Source organism: Aedes albopictus, chromosome 1 (genome assembly GCF_035046485.1).
Source record: "Aedes albopictus strain Foshan chromosome 1, AalbF5, whole genome shotgun sequence".
NCBI lineage: Eukaryota > Metazoa > Arthropoda > Insecta > Diptera > Culicidae > Aedes > Aedes albopictus.
The window spans coordinates 230955231-230970411 of NC_085136.1; the positions used below are offsets into that span (position 1 = coordinate 230955231).

The 15181-nt window shown below is 39.9% G+C and overlaps 1 long non-coding RNA gene across 1 annotated transcript; it reads left to right on the plus strand.

The window, feature by feature from the left end:
- The first annotated feature begins 2450 nt into the window (after positions 1 to 2450).
- On the plus strand, positions 2451 to 3267 carry LOC134285514 (uncharacterized). Its single transcript, XR_009996438.1, has 2 exons — positions 2451 to 3194; positions 3234 to 3267. It is a non-coding gene; the product is annotated as an uncharacterized LOC134285514 (long non-coding RNA).
- The last annotated feature ends 11914 nt before the right edge of the window (positions 3268 to 15181 follow it).

Consider the following 15181-nt stretch of genomic DNA (forward strand, 5'->3'; position numbering starts at 1 on the left):
AGTCGGTACCCACGACCACCCCCTCAGGAGGCAAAATTTAATAAAACGTTATTTTTGACCATTTTGGTTGTACACTGTTGACGCCCTGACCATACCAGATTGAGTGTAAATGGGATTTGGCAAAAGTCGGTACTGACGACCACCCCCTCAGGAGGCAAAATTTAATAAAACGTTATTTTTGACCATTTTGGTTGTACACTGTTGACGCCCTAACCATACCAGATTGAGTGTAAATGGGATTTGGCAAAAGTCGGTACCCACGACCACCCCCTCAGGAGGCAAAATTTAATAAAACGTTATTTTTGACCATTTTGGTTGTACACTGTTGACGCCCTGACCATACCAGATTGAGTGTAAATGGGATTTGGCAAAAGTCGGTACCCTCGACCACACCCTCAGGAGGCAAAATTTAATAAAACGTTATTTTTGACCATTTTGGTTGTACACTGTTGACGCCCTGACCATACCAGATTGAGTGTAAATGGGATTTGGCAAAAGTCGGTACCCACGACCACCCCCTCAGGAGGCAAAATTTAATAAAACGTTATTTTTGACCATTTTGGTTGTACACTGTTGACGCCCTGACCATACCAGATTGAGTGTAAATGGGATTTGGCAAAAGTCGGTACTGACGACCACCCCCTCAGGAGGCAAAATTTAATAAAACGTTATTTTTGACCATTTTGGTTGTACACTGTTGACGCCCTGACCATACCAGATTGAGTGTAAATGGGATTTGGCAAAAGTCGGTACCCACGACCACCCCCTCAGGAAGCAAAATTTGATAAAACGTTATTTTTGACCATTTTGGTTGTACACTGTCGACGCCCTGACCATATCAGATTGAGTGTAAATGGGATTTGGCAAAAGTCGGTACCCACGACCACCCCCTCAGGAAGCAAAATTTGATAAAACGTTATTTTTGACCATTTTGGTTGTACACTGTCGACGCCCTGACCATATCAGATTGAGTGTAAATGGGATTTGGCAAAAGTCGGTACCCACGACCACCCCCTCAGGAGGCAAAATTTGATAAAACGTTATTTTTGACCATTTTGGTTGTACACTGTCGACGCCCTGACCATATCAGATTGAGTGTAAATGGGATTTGGCAAAAGTCGGTACCCACGACCACCCCCTCAGGAGGCAAAATTTGATAAAACGTTATTTTTGACCATTTTGGTTGTACACTGTCGACGCCCTGACCATATCAGATTGAGTGTAAATGGGATTTGGCAAAAGTCGGTACCCACGACCACCCCCTCAGGAGGCAAAATTTAATAAAACGTTATTTTTGACCATTTTGGTTGTACACTGTTGACGCCCTGACCATACCAGATTGAGTGTAAATGGGATTTGGCAAAAGTCGGTACCCACGACCACCCCCTCAGGTAGCAAAATTTAATAAAACGTTATTTTTGACCATTTTGGTTGTACACTGTTGACGCCCTGACCATACCAGATTGAGTGTAAATGGGATTTGGCAAAAGTCGGTACCCACGACCACCCCCTCAGGTAGCAAAATTTAATAAAACGTTATTTTTGACCATTTTGGTTGTACACTGTTGACGCCCTGACCATACCAGATTGAGTGTAAATGGCATTTGGCAAAAGTCGGTACCCACGACCACCCCCTCAGGTAGCAAAATTTAATAAAACGTTATTTTTTACCATTTTGGTTGTACACTGTTGACGCCCTGACCATACCAGATTGAGTGTAAGTGGGATTTGGCAAAAGTCGGTACCCACGACCACCCCCTCAGGTAGCAAAATTTAATAAAACGTTATTTTTTACCATTTTGGTTGTACACTGTTGACGCCCTGCCCGAGCAGGGAATGAGAACAAACCTATAACAAATTGATAACTCATTTTGTTATTAATAACAAAATGAAATCAAAATAAGTTTTCTTTTCGAATTGTTTTTATTTAATATCAAATTGAGATATCATTTTGTTATCATTTCAAAAACTCAATGATAACAAGAATTGATTTCAAAAATCCAAAAAAGGTTTAATATGCCTTATTAATATTAATTATATTCACAAAATATTTGTTAAATCTACCAGAGTATTTTACTTACATATTAGAGTGGGTCAACGTTGTATGGAAAAAAAATAAATTTGATCGTAGCAACCCGGAACAAAGGTTTTTCAATCTTTATTAGCGTTCAAAACAACTGTGCAAAATTTGGGGACGATTGATTGCTTTCCCGTATTCCGCATTGCGGTTGAAATTTGTATGGAATTTAGTATAGGAAATCGTGCTTTTTTGCATTTTTTTTTTTCATAAATTGAAATTTTTCATCTAAAACGATCTAACTAATGACGTTGAAGTATAGCCTAGGATATACCGAAAAACTTTGCCGAAGACCGCAAAGTGATCCGACGTTTGTGAAAAAAGTTATTCGCCTGGTAACTTAGGCCAAAAATTGAGATTTTATTGTGGATGTTATTCCTTTACATGTTATATGTTAAGCTCTACCGGGCAATCTGTATGTTATAACTTTTTTTTTCACAAGTGTCCGATCACTTTGCGGTCTTCGGCAAAGTTTTTCGGCATATCCTAGGCAATACTTCAACGTCATTAGTTAGATTGTTTTAGACGAAAAATTTCAATTTATGAGGAAAATGTCAAAACGCACATTTTCTCATAATAAATTCCATACAAATTTCAGTCGCAATGCGGAATACGGGGAAGTAATAAATCGCTCCCAAATTTTGCACAGTTGTTTTGGACGCCAAAAGGAATCGAAAAAGCACAGACAAACAGACGTAACACTTCGAACATTTTTCGATTTAAATCATAGTCACGGAAACATATTCGCCCAATGCTAAAAGCACTAAGTTTGGCCGACCATCAACTAGGTGGCGGTAGTGAGCAAACGTCAAACTCGAACAAAAACGATACGAGCGCCACGGGTGGGCAGTTGGCCAACAACCATATTTTGAAAAAGACCGATAAATCGGTGTACGATGGAAATTATCAGAGTGTTACGTCTGTTTGTCTGTGGAAAAAGCTTTGTTCCAAAAAAATCGACTTTGTTGACCCAGTCTATTACATATTGATACAAAATTTATAATTTGCTGATTCTGGGTAATGGTCATGCTATTGATTTAAATTGGCTTGAACTTTAGTAAGTCTTTTTAGGGTGACTGGATATTATCGACAGGTTTGTTCTCTTCGTTATGAGGGGGTATTCATCGGCCAAGTTGCCTGAAACTTGGTTGTATAGCTTGGTTGGGAAAGATTTGAGGCCAACTTTGAATTCAACAGGTTTCAAAAAGCCTTCCATGACGAAGAGAACAAAACTACCCAGAATACAAAAGTTTCCAGATATCAGTTATTTCAATCTAAACATATTGTCAAATATGTTTAAATTTTAAAATTCTATATTAAAGGCAAATGAAGTTAGATATGGCCAACCGAAGTAATTCACGGTCACTCTACTGTTGAAGGTCACATATTTTACCTTTATAAAGTATTCTCGCGCGAAAAAGGATTCATTGTAGCTCCGTACCAAAATGATGAATCTCGTTATGTTTGATGTTTTGAAAATAACACAGATATTTATCATACATGAAAATGATGAATGCCATTTCACTTATTGTTATGCCAAACGGCCATTTTACCAATAGACTATTATGCCAGAGTATGCCATTTGGCCATTATGCCAAAAAACTATGTCAAACGACATTATGCCATACCCGATAGAATTATTGTAGTAAAATATTTTTCCCATCGGATGCCTTATTTTTTCAATGTCATCATTTTCCCCGGGTAACGAGGAAAAAAGCTGAGAATCCGAGCGACTCAATTCGTTGCTCGATGTCATTCAATTTGAGTCCCGATGCCTGTGGCTCTGGGATGTCGTGAACATCTCCCACATTTGTTTTGCTGCAGTGCATATAATCAGAAGGAAAAGCTGAAATATAATTACCTATACAATAGTAGTTTACGCAACAAGGTGCAGAATGATGATTTTTACAGCACGAGTCGTACATTTATCCAACGAGGCTTGCCGAGTTGGATAATTACGACGAGTGCTGTAAAAATCGAGTTCTGCACCGAGTTGCGTACAACGTTTTTTTTTGCAATTTCATAAATTACCACTTGAGGATAGTTTTTAACAAAACTTTTTCATCAAGCTGGACACTGATGTTCATAGTCATGTTTAACTATGTTTAAGAAAGTCTGATTATAGCAGGTTATACTGCGCAGTTGTCACAATTTTTCAAAACTGTGTCCAGAAAGCATCAAGAAGTTGATCAAAACTGAAAACAGTGCTGTAATGGTTCATTACGCAACGCAAATCAGTGCTGTAATGAACCATTACAGCACTTTTAATTGTGTGTGGGAAAGTAGAACTTGCGTGAGATAAAACAGCCTATTACGATGAGAAATTGCAAAAAATATTAACCCTCGAGCGATCGCGCTGTTGTATCTTGTACTACACGTTGAAAAAATCTTGCTTTTTGTACGCTTTTTTGTGGTGCTGACGCAGGTAGTCAACCGCGCGAGTTACGGAAGGTTAAGGGCAGTTGTCCTTTGAATCCAAATTTACTTTTCTTTGTCACTTCAATGTCCATCATTCACGAGATTCTTCTAAATTTAAAATAAAATCTACTTTTAATTTTTACTTATTCATGTAAATTAATGCCTAATAAAATATCAAAATTAATACTAAATTTGTTATTAATTTTCAGTTATTACCCTTTAGATTTGATAACTCCCTGAGAACTGCGCATGATATCAAGTCGTAAAATGTAGATAACAAAATGAGATATCAATTTGTTATCAATGAGAACTCATTCTGATTTCAATTAGATATTCCAGTACATTATTTTGTTATCATTTTTGTTATGTTAACACTTAATTCATACAAAATGAAAACTCACTTTGTTATCAAAATTCGTGATATCTAAATAACTCAATTTGTTTTCAATTAGTTCTCATTCCCTGCTCGGTTGACCATACCAGATTGAGTGTAAATGGGATTTGGCAAAAGTCGGTACCCACGACCACCCCCTCAGGAGGCAAAATTTAATAAAACGTTATTTTTGACCATTTTGGTTGTACACTGTTGACGCCCTGACCATACCAGATTGAGTGTAAATGGGATTTGGCAAAAGTCGGTACCCACGACCACCCCCTCAGGTAGCAAAATTTAATAAAACGTTATTTTTGACCATTTTGGTTGTACACTGTTGACGCCCTGACCATACCAGATTGAGTGTAAATGGGATTTGGCAAAAGTCGGTACCCACGACCACACCCTCAGGAGGCAAAATTTAATAAAACGTTATTTTTGACCATTTTGGTTGTACACTGTTGACGCCCTGACCATACCAGATTGAGTGTAAATGGAATTTGGCAAAAGTCGGTACCCACGACCACACCCTCAGGAGGCAAAATTTAATAAAACGTTATTTTTGACCATTTTGGTTGTACACTGTTGACGCCCTGATTGAGTGTAAATGGCATTTGGCAAAAGTCGGTACCCACGACCACCCCCTCAGGTAGCAAAATTTAATAAAACGTTATTTTTGACCATTTTGGTTGTACACTGTTGACGCCCTGATTGAGTGTAAATGGCATTTGGCAAAAGTCGGTACCCACGACCACCCCCTCAGGAGGCAAAATTTAATAAAACGTTATTTTTGACCATTTTGGTTGTACACTGTTGACGCCCTGACCATACCAGATTGAGTGTAAATGGGATTTGGCAAAAGTCGGTACCACCGACCACCCCCTCAGGAGGCAAAATTTAATAAAACGTTATTTTTGACCATTTTGGTTGTACACTGTTGACGCCCTGACCATACCAGATTGAGTGTAAATGGGATTTGGCAAAAGTCGGTACCCACGACCACCCCCTCAGGAGGCAAAATTTAATAAAACGTTATTTTTGACCATTTTGGTTGTACACTGTTGACGCCCTGACCATACCAGATTGAGTGTAAATGGGATTTGGCGAAAGTCGGTACCCACGACCACACCCTCAGGAGGCAAAATTTAATAAAACGTTATTTTTGACCATTTTGGTTGTACACTGTTGACGCCCTGACCATACCAGATTGAGTGTAAGTGGGATTTGGCAAAAGTCGGTACCCACGACCACCCCCTCAGGTAGCAAAATTTGATAAAACGTTATTTTTGACCATTTTGGTTGTACACTGTTGACGCCCTGACCATACCAGACTGAGTGTAAATGGGATTTGGCAAAAGTCGGTACCCACGACCACCCCCTCAGGAGGCAAAATTTAATAAAACGTTATTTTTGACCATTTTGGTTGTACACTGTTGACGCCCTGACCATACCAGATTGAGTGTAAATGGGATTTGGCAAAAGTCCACGACCACACCCTCAGGAGGCAAAATTTAATAAAACGTTATTTTTGACCATTTTGGTTGTACACTGTTGACGCCCTGACCATACCAGATTGAGTGTAAATGGGATTTGGCAAAAGTCCACGACCACACCCTCAGGAGGCAAAATTTAATAAAACGTTATTTTTGACCATTTTGGTTGTACACTATTGACGCCCTGACCATACCAGACTGAGTGTAAATGGGATTTGGCAAAAGTCGGTACCCACGACCACCCCCTCAGGAGGCAAAATTTAATAAAACGTTATTTTTGACCATTTTGGTTGTACACTGTTGACGCCCTGACCATACCAGATTGAGTGTAAATGGGATTTGGCAAAAGTCCACGACCACACCCTCAGGAGGCAAAATTTAATAAAACGTTATTTTTGACCATTTTGGTTGTACACTGTTGACGCCCTGACCATACCAGATTGAGTGTAAATGGGATTTGGCAAAAGTCCACGACCACACCCTCAGGAGGCAAAATTTAATAAAACGTTATTTTTGACCATTTTGGTTGTACACTATTGACGCCCTGACCATACCAGACTGAGTGTAAATGGGATTTGGCAAAAGTCGGTACCCACGACCACCCCCTCAGGAGGCAAAATTTAATAAAACGTTATTTTTGACCATTTTGGTTGTACACTGTTGACGCCCTGACCATACCAGATTGAGTGTAAATGGGATTTGGCAAAAGTCCACGACCACACCCTCAGGAGGCAAAATTTAATAAAACGTTATTTTTGACCATTTTGGTTGTACACTGTTGACGCCCTGACCATACCAGATTGAGTGTAAATGGGATTTGGCAAAAGTCCACGACCACACCCTCAGGAGGCAAAATTTAATAAAACGTTATTTTTGACCATTTTGGTTGTACACTATTGACGCCCTGACCATACCAGACTGAGTGTAAATGGGATTTGGCAAAAGTCGGTACCCACGACCACCCCCTCAGGAGGCAAAATTTAATAAAACGTTATTTTTGACCATTTTGGTTGTACACTGTTGACGCCCTGACCATACCAGATTGAGTGTAAATGGGATTTGGCGAAAGTCGGTACCCACGACCACACCCTCAGGAGGCAAAATTTAATAAAACGTTATTTTTGACCATTTTGGTTGTACACTGTTGACGCCCTGACCATACCAGATTGAGTGTAAATGGGATTTGGCAAAAGTCGGTACCCACGACCACCCCCTCAGGAGGCAAAATTTAATAAAACGTTATTTTTGACCATTTTGGTTGTACACTGTTGACGCCCTGACCATACCAGATTGAGTGTAAATGGGATTTGGCAAAAGTCGGTACCCACGACCACCCCCTCAGGAGGCAAAATTTAATAAAACGTTATTTTTGACCATTTTGGTTGTACACTGTTGACGCCCCTGACCATACCAGATTGAGTGTAAATGGGATTTGGCAAAAGTCGGTACCCACGACCACCCCCTCAGGAGGCAAAATTTAATAAAACGTTATTTTTGACCATTTTGGTTGTACACTGTTGACGCCCTGACCATACCAGATTGAGTGTAAATGGGATTTGGCAAAAGTCGGTACCCACGACCACCCCCTCAGGAGGCAAAATTTAATAAAACGTTATTTTTGACCATTTTGGTTGTACACTGTTGACGCCCTAACCATACCAGATTGAGTGTAAATGGGATTTGGCAAAAGTCGGTACCCACGACCACCCCCTCAGGAGGCAAAATTTAATAAAACGTTATTTTTGACCATTTTGGTTGTACACTGTTGACGCCCTAACCATACCAGATTGAGTGTAAATGGGATTTGGCAAAAGTCGGTACCCTCGACCACACCCTCAGGAGGCAAAATTTAATAAAACGTTATTTTTGACCATTTTGGTTGTACACTGTTGACGCCCTAACCATACCAGATTGAGTGTAAATGGGATTTGGCAAAAGTCGGTACCCACGACCACCCCCTCAGGAGGCAAAATTTAATAAAACGTTATTTTTGACCATTTTGGTTGTACACTGTTGACGCCCTGACCATACCAGATTGAGTGTAAATGGGATTTGGCAAAAGTCGGTACCCACGACCACCCCCTCAGGTAGCAAAATTTAATAAAACGTTATTTTTGACCATTTTGGTTGTACACTGTTGACGCCCTGACCATACCAGATTGAGTGTAAATGGGATTTGGCAAAAGTCGGTACCCACGACCACCCCCTCAGGAGGCAAAATTTAATAAAACGTTATTTTTGACCATTTTGGTTGTACACTGTTGACGCCCTGACCATACCAGATTGAGTGTAAATGGGATTTGGCAAAAGTCGGTACCCACGACCACCCCCTCAGGAGGCAAAATTTAATAAAACGTTATTTTTGACCATTTTGGTTGTACACTGTTGACGCCCTGACCATACCAGATTGAGTGTAAATGGGATTTGGCAAAAGTCGGTACCCACGACCACCCCCTCAGGTAGCAAAATTTAATAAAACGTTATTTTTGACCATTTTGGTTGTACACTGTTGACGCCCTGACCATACCAGATTGAGTGTAAATGGGATTTGGCAAAAGTCGGTACCCACGACCACCCCCTCAGGAGGCAAAATTTAATAAAACGTTATTTTTGACCATTTTGGTTGTACACTGTTGACGCCCTGACCATGCCAGATTGAGTGTAAATGGGATTTGGCAAAAGTCCACGACCACACCCTCAGGAGGCAAAATTTAATAAAACGTTATTTTTGACCATTTTGGTTGTACACTGTTGACGCCCTGACCATACCAGATTGAGTGTAAATGGGATTTGGCAAAAGTCCACGACCACACCCTCAGGAGGCAAAATTTAATAAAACGTTATTTTTGACCATTTTGGTTGTACACTGTTGACGCCCTGACCATACCAGATTGAGTGTAAATGGGATTTGGCAAAAGTCCACGACCACACCCTCAGGAGGCAAAATTTAATAAAACGTTATTTTTGACCATTTTGGTTGTACACTGTTGACGCCCTGACCATACCAGACTGAGTGTAAATGGGATTTGGCAAAAGTCGGTACCCACGACCACCCCCTCAGGAGGCAAAATTTAATAAAACGTTATTTTTGACCATTTTGGTTGTACACTATTGACGCCCTGACCATACCAGACTGAGTGTAAATGGGATTTGGCAAAAGTCGGTACCCACGACCACCCCCTCAGGAGGCAAAATTTAATAAAACGTTATTTTTGACCATTTTGGTTGTACACTATTGACGCCCTGACCATACCAGACTGAGTGTAAATGGGATTTGGCAAAAGTCGGTACCCACGACCACCCCCTCAGGAGGCAAAATTTAATAAAACGTTATTTTTGACCATTTTGGTTGTACACTGTTGACGCCCTGACCATACCAGATTGAGTGTAAATGGGATTTGGCAAAAGTCCACGACCACACCCTCAGGAGGCAAAATTTAATAAAACGTTATTTTTGACCATTTTGGTTGTACACTGTTGACGCCCTGACCATACCAGACTGAGTGTAAATGGGATTTGGCAAAAGTCGGTACCCACGACCACCCCCTCAGGAGGCAAAATTTAATAAAACGTTATTTTTGACCATTTTGGTTGTACACTGTTGACGCCCTGACCATACCAGACTGAGTGTAAATGGGATTTGGCAAAAGTCGGTACCCACGACCACCCCCTCAGGAGGCAAAATTTAATAAAACGTTATTTTTGACCATTTTGGTTGTACACTGTTGACGCCCTGACCATACCAGACTGAGTGTAAATGGGATTTGGCAAAAGTCGGTACCCACGACCACCCCCTCAGGAGGCAAAATTTAATAAAACGTTATTTTTGACCATTTTGGTTGTACACTATTGACGCCCTGACCATACCAGACTGAGTGTAAATGGGATTTGGCAAAAGTCGGTACCCACGACCACCCCCTCAGGAGGCAAAATTTAATAAAACGACATTTTTGACCATTTTGGTTGTACACTGTTGACGCCCTGACCATACCAGATTGAGTGTAAATGGGATTTGGCGAAAGTCGGTACCCACGACCACACCCTCAGGAGGCAAAATTTAATAAAACGTTATTTTTGACCATTTTGGTTGTACACTGTTGACGCCCTGACCATACCAGATTGAGTGTAAATGGGATTTGGCAAAAGTCGGTACCCACGACCACCCCCTCAGGAGGCAAAATTTAATAAAACGACATTTTTGACCATTTTGGTTGTACACTGTTGACGCCCTGACCATACCAGATTGAGTGTAAATGGGATTTGGCAAAAGTCGGTACCCACGACCACACCCTCAGGAAGCAAAATTTGATAAAACGTTATTTTTGACCATTTTGGTTGTACACTGTGGACGCCCTGACCATACCAGATTGAGTGTAAATGGGATTTGGCGAAAGTCGGTACCCACGACCACACCCTCAGGAGGCAAAATTTAATAAAACGTTATTTTTGACCATTTTGGTTGTACACTGTTGACGCCCTGACCATACCAGATTGAGTGTAAATGGGATTTGGCAAAAGTCGGTACCCACGACCACCCCCTCAGGAGGCAAAATTTAATAAAACGACATTTTTGACCATTTTGGTTGTACACTGTTGACGCCCTGACCATACCAGATTGAGTGTAAATGGAATTTGGCAAAAGTCACGACCAATAAATTGAGAATATCGTGTGTCGCGCGAGTTCGTTTACGAGTGTGTCTATTGTGAGGACATTTGCTCACTACATCTCAACTACTCCTGCGGTTGGTCCGGTGCAGGTCCGATGTTTCCGTAAGAAAATAAAAACATGCCACCGTAATCCATGCGCGGATATGCGTTCGAGTGACAGGACCTTACCTTGGGTAGTGAAGAAGACCGAGGAGGAGCAGGTACCTCGGGGCTACCCAGCCGGTGGAGAAGAATGTGCAGGGTTATTTTATATGTGAGGGTTTGCTTGAACAACAGCTTATAAACAAGGTATTGCCAAAATAAATATTTCAAACTACGAAACCATCTTGTTTTCTTTCACGTAATTGCATCGACTTATCCGCGAGCGGTCATGGTCACCGCCGTGGGTACCTTAAACTGAGCGGTTAGAACTTCGATGGTTCTTGGGGATCGCAATCGATTGGCGTCATCGAACGATTGACAAAGAGGTGGGGGAACTTCTTCGATTTTGCCCCAAGAAACGCTAAATTCCCAGTCGCTCAGTTATACCCACCATCGCCATTACCGTTCGCGGATGAGAAGAAAATGTCCTAAAGTGTCCTTACTCTTATTCGCACCGTATCTGGCCCGGCACAACGAGAAAAAGCTCATTTGTGCTCCTAAAATCTTACAAGTTTTCGACATTTCTATTATTTTTGGTTGTTTGATTTAAGATTACTTTTTTGCATTTTATTTATTGGATTTATACATTTTATGCTCCATATCGATTGAGAAAACCTCTTATGTCAATTGGTCCAACTATGATCAATTCTTTGGTCCAACCATTATCAGTGTTGGTCCAACCAAGATCAGAATTCTCTGCTTATTAAAACAGTTTATATAAAAACTATTTGAGTAAATCAATGTTTTGTCGGGCTTTTCATAAACTAGAAGAGTAGAGCTTTCCATTATCCCAAGTTTTGAATGTAAAAACTTACTCGCATATGTAAAACTCGACTTAAAGTTTGACTACATGAAAAATGTCTTAAATTGGTCCAACCATCATCATTTACCCTACACTGTCGACGCCCTGACCATACCAGATTGAGTGTAAATGGGATTTGACAAAAGTCGGAAAAATGTGCTGATCCGGTGTTACACAAATCTGCGTGAAAATTCTTTTGTCTTTTCGGTCGCTGCGTGAAAGTTACTCGTGTGTGTTGGAGCTAGTCCACCATAGCCACTCAGGCCATAGCGAGGCTAGCTCCGTCGATGCCTGTTTCTAAATTACAATGAAAATAGAACGCTAGACATCTTCCATCAAACTAGACGGCTGCCGACTGATACCTCAATCTGCAACCGCCACACTCTTTATTCCATTCAGGTATATACAATTCAACATTCTTCTTTCATAATAGTATACCTCTGCCATCTCTCCAACAATTGTACCTCCCAACAATACTGTCGCCATTCACGTACCTGAAGGTTCGACGCTACACGAGCGTTCAACGCTACCTAACTTTCAACAGTGTGCTGTGTTGTTTCATTTAAGGGTGTATGAGCCATTTTACGAGACGTTTCGGATCAGCTGATCGCTCATTTCATGAATGAAAATTTCCCGGATAAAAACTAACCATAGGGTATTTGGCGAAAACCATTCCTGTGCCATACAGTGTACCAGCTACAATATAGTGTATTGTAATGGAATGGTTCGCTAAAAGCTTTGCACATTGGTAGCTATTATACATTTACATCCGATCTTTATGTAACAATATATTATACTGTTTTTCTTACGTTTGAACCATTCACTATTCCGAAACAATCTTTCTCCGTGCATTTTTAATTTTTTATTCAGTTTATGATTTTTTCCGTGCTTTATTTTGTTGATGTCCGCGAGGATGTCCGTGACATTTTTGTTGCAAAGGAAATGAAAGAGAAAAAAGTGAATAAGTTGAAACATCTATTTAAAGTCAATAAAATGTTTAAATAAAGTGGTAAACCAGGTGTCCTAAGGACTGCATATCCAAGAGATATGGTGGGCTAGGTACGTAGAGTGCGATGAGAGGAATACGAATGTAGGTCAACCCGGAAAGACGCAGGCCAGATTACCGTAAATCAGTGGATAAGTTCAACACTATTCTTTCTCTTCTTCTCTCATGTGAAATTGCCTTGTACAACAACCGAATTAAATGCGATTTATCTTTGACATTTTTAACATAAGGACTGGACTGGACAATAAAACGACTTCTGAAATAAGTTCGTCTTCTCTTTTTAACCTAACTTATAGTTGAATCGAACTTGACAGTTTTCTCATGAGTTGTTATGTACATTTCATAGTTCAGTCAAATTGGAGCCTCAATATTGCAATAATGGTTAAGCACGGTGGTAATGATACTTATGTACCTCGTCACCCACTTCATGCAACTACATTAGTGGTCTAATAACACTTAGCGCGCTAGGCATAGTTCCATCATGCCGCTCAAAGTGTTGCCACAAATAATGCTTAGTTTGCAAAACCCGGTTATCTTGCTGGTGGGACATGGGAGCTTAAGCTTCAACTGTTAATGCAACCAGAGGCTACTCAGACTCAGACGAGTTTAGGTTAGTTTGGCTAGAACTGTCATTATCGAAGGAACATGACGAGATAATATAACATTATATGGTTTATCTAATGTAAAACAATACAACATAACAAAAGAGAACCATTCCAAAACCATGATTAAATTTATAACCAGTAGTGAAATTACAATTAAAAACAATATATTTACGGTACATTTTATTGTTTGAAACCATACGTGTACCATACAATGTACGGTATATTAAAGCTCACGTATCAGTATTTCGAACAATTCATTTACAATAAAATGTATGGTTTTGTAAAAAAATATATATGGAGAAAAATATTTTTTTATATTGTTACGATACTTAACAACCCGTATAGTATATTGTAAAAATCTCATTTACAATTCACTGTATGGTGTCTAACATTACATCGTATTGTTTTTGTATTTTTTATTTTTACAGTGGTGTTTATTGTAACAATATGGTTCTAAATAGTACTGTTACAATACAACATTCGATTTTTCTACTGTATTTTTTATTCGGGTTGACAGGAGGTTGGGCCCAAGCCCGTGAGTGTTAATATCAATATCAACACTGTTGTCGTTTCGTAAAATAGACTAAATAGGGTATGTGTGCCATCAGTAATCTCACGCTCCCATATTCATTCTATTCGAAAACAAGCGATTACGGCACCGATTAATTCCGTTCTTTGTGTTTACATGGGTGCTCACTTCTATCAAAAAATACAAAAATAAGAAACAAAACAAACAGCGCTCCAATCCCTTGTTTTTCGTAGGATGAAAATGGGAGCCACATGCTTAATAAGGGAACCAATACCCTATTATGTGTACGCCATGATGGGTGTTCAAGTTTATTTCTATTTCGTATTTATGGTCTTGTTTCATGGGGGTAGGTCCAATCTGGTGGTCCAGTACGTGCCCTCCATATTTGGTTGGTTCAATATCAAGTTGTTTCGTGTTCACATACTTGTACTTTATATGTTAATTGTATTTGTTCTGTGCTGGTTGGCTAGTTATTAGAGTGGGTCAACGTTGTATGGAGAAACTTTAAATTTGACCGCATCAACCCGGAACAAAGCTTTTACAATCTAGGGTATGTGTGCCATCAGTAAACTCACGCTCCCATATTCATCCTATTCGAACACAAGCGATTACGGCATAGATTGATTACGTTCTTTTTGTTTTCATGGGTGCTCACATCTAACAAAAAAATACAAAAATAAGAAACAAAACAAACAGCGCTTCATTTCCTTGTTTTTCGTATAATGAAAATGGGAGCCACATGCTTAATAAGGGAACCAATTGTTGAGAGCAGCTTCCAGTGGACATAAAAATAGCGGACCGAGAGAGGAACAACCGAGTTTACGGATCGTAATAAAACAACAACCGTGCGATTCCACTGTACACAAACGACTAATTTATTCAGAACGTAAACATAAACATACAATATTCGATGTCACACAAAGATCATGGTGTATAATTCAATTCAGGTTGTCTTGATACGAGGGGGAGCTCGATTGCAACATATATACACTTTTTCAACACTCCTTCTCAAGTCGACGACCTACGTATCACAGTCCACAGAAAATCGATAACTTGTCTTTCCAAGTTC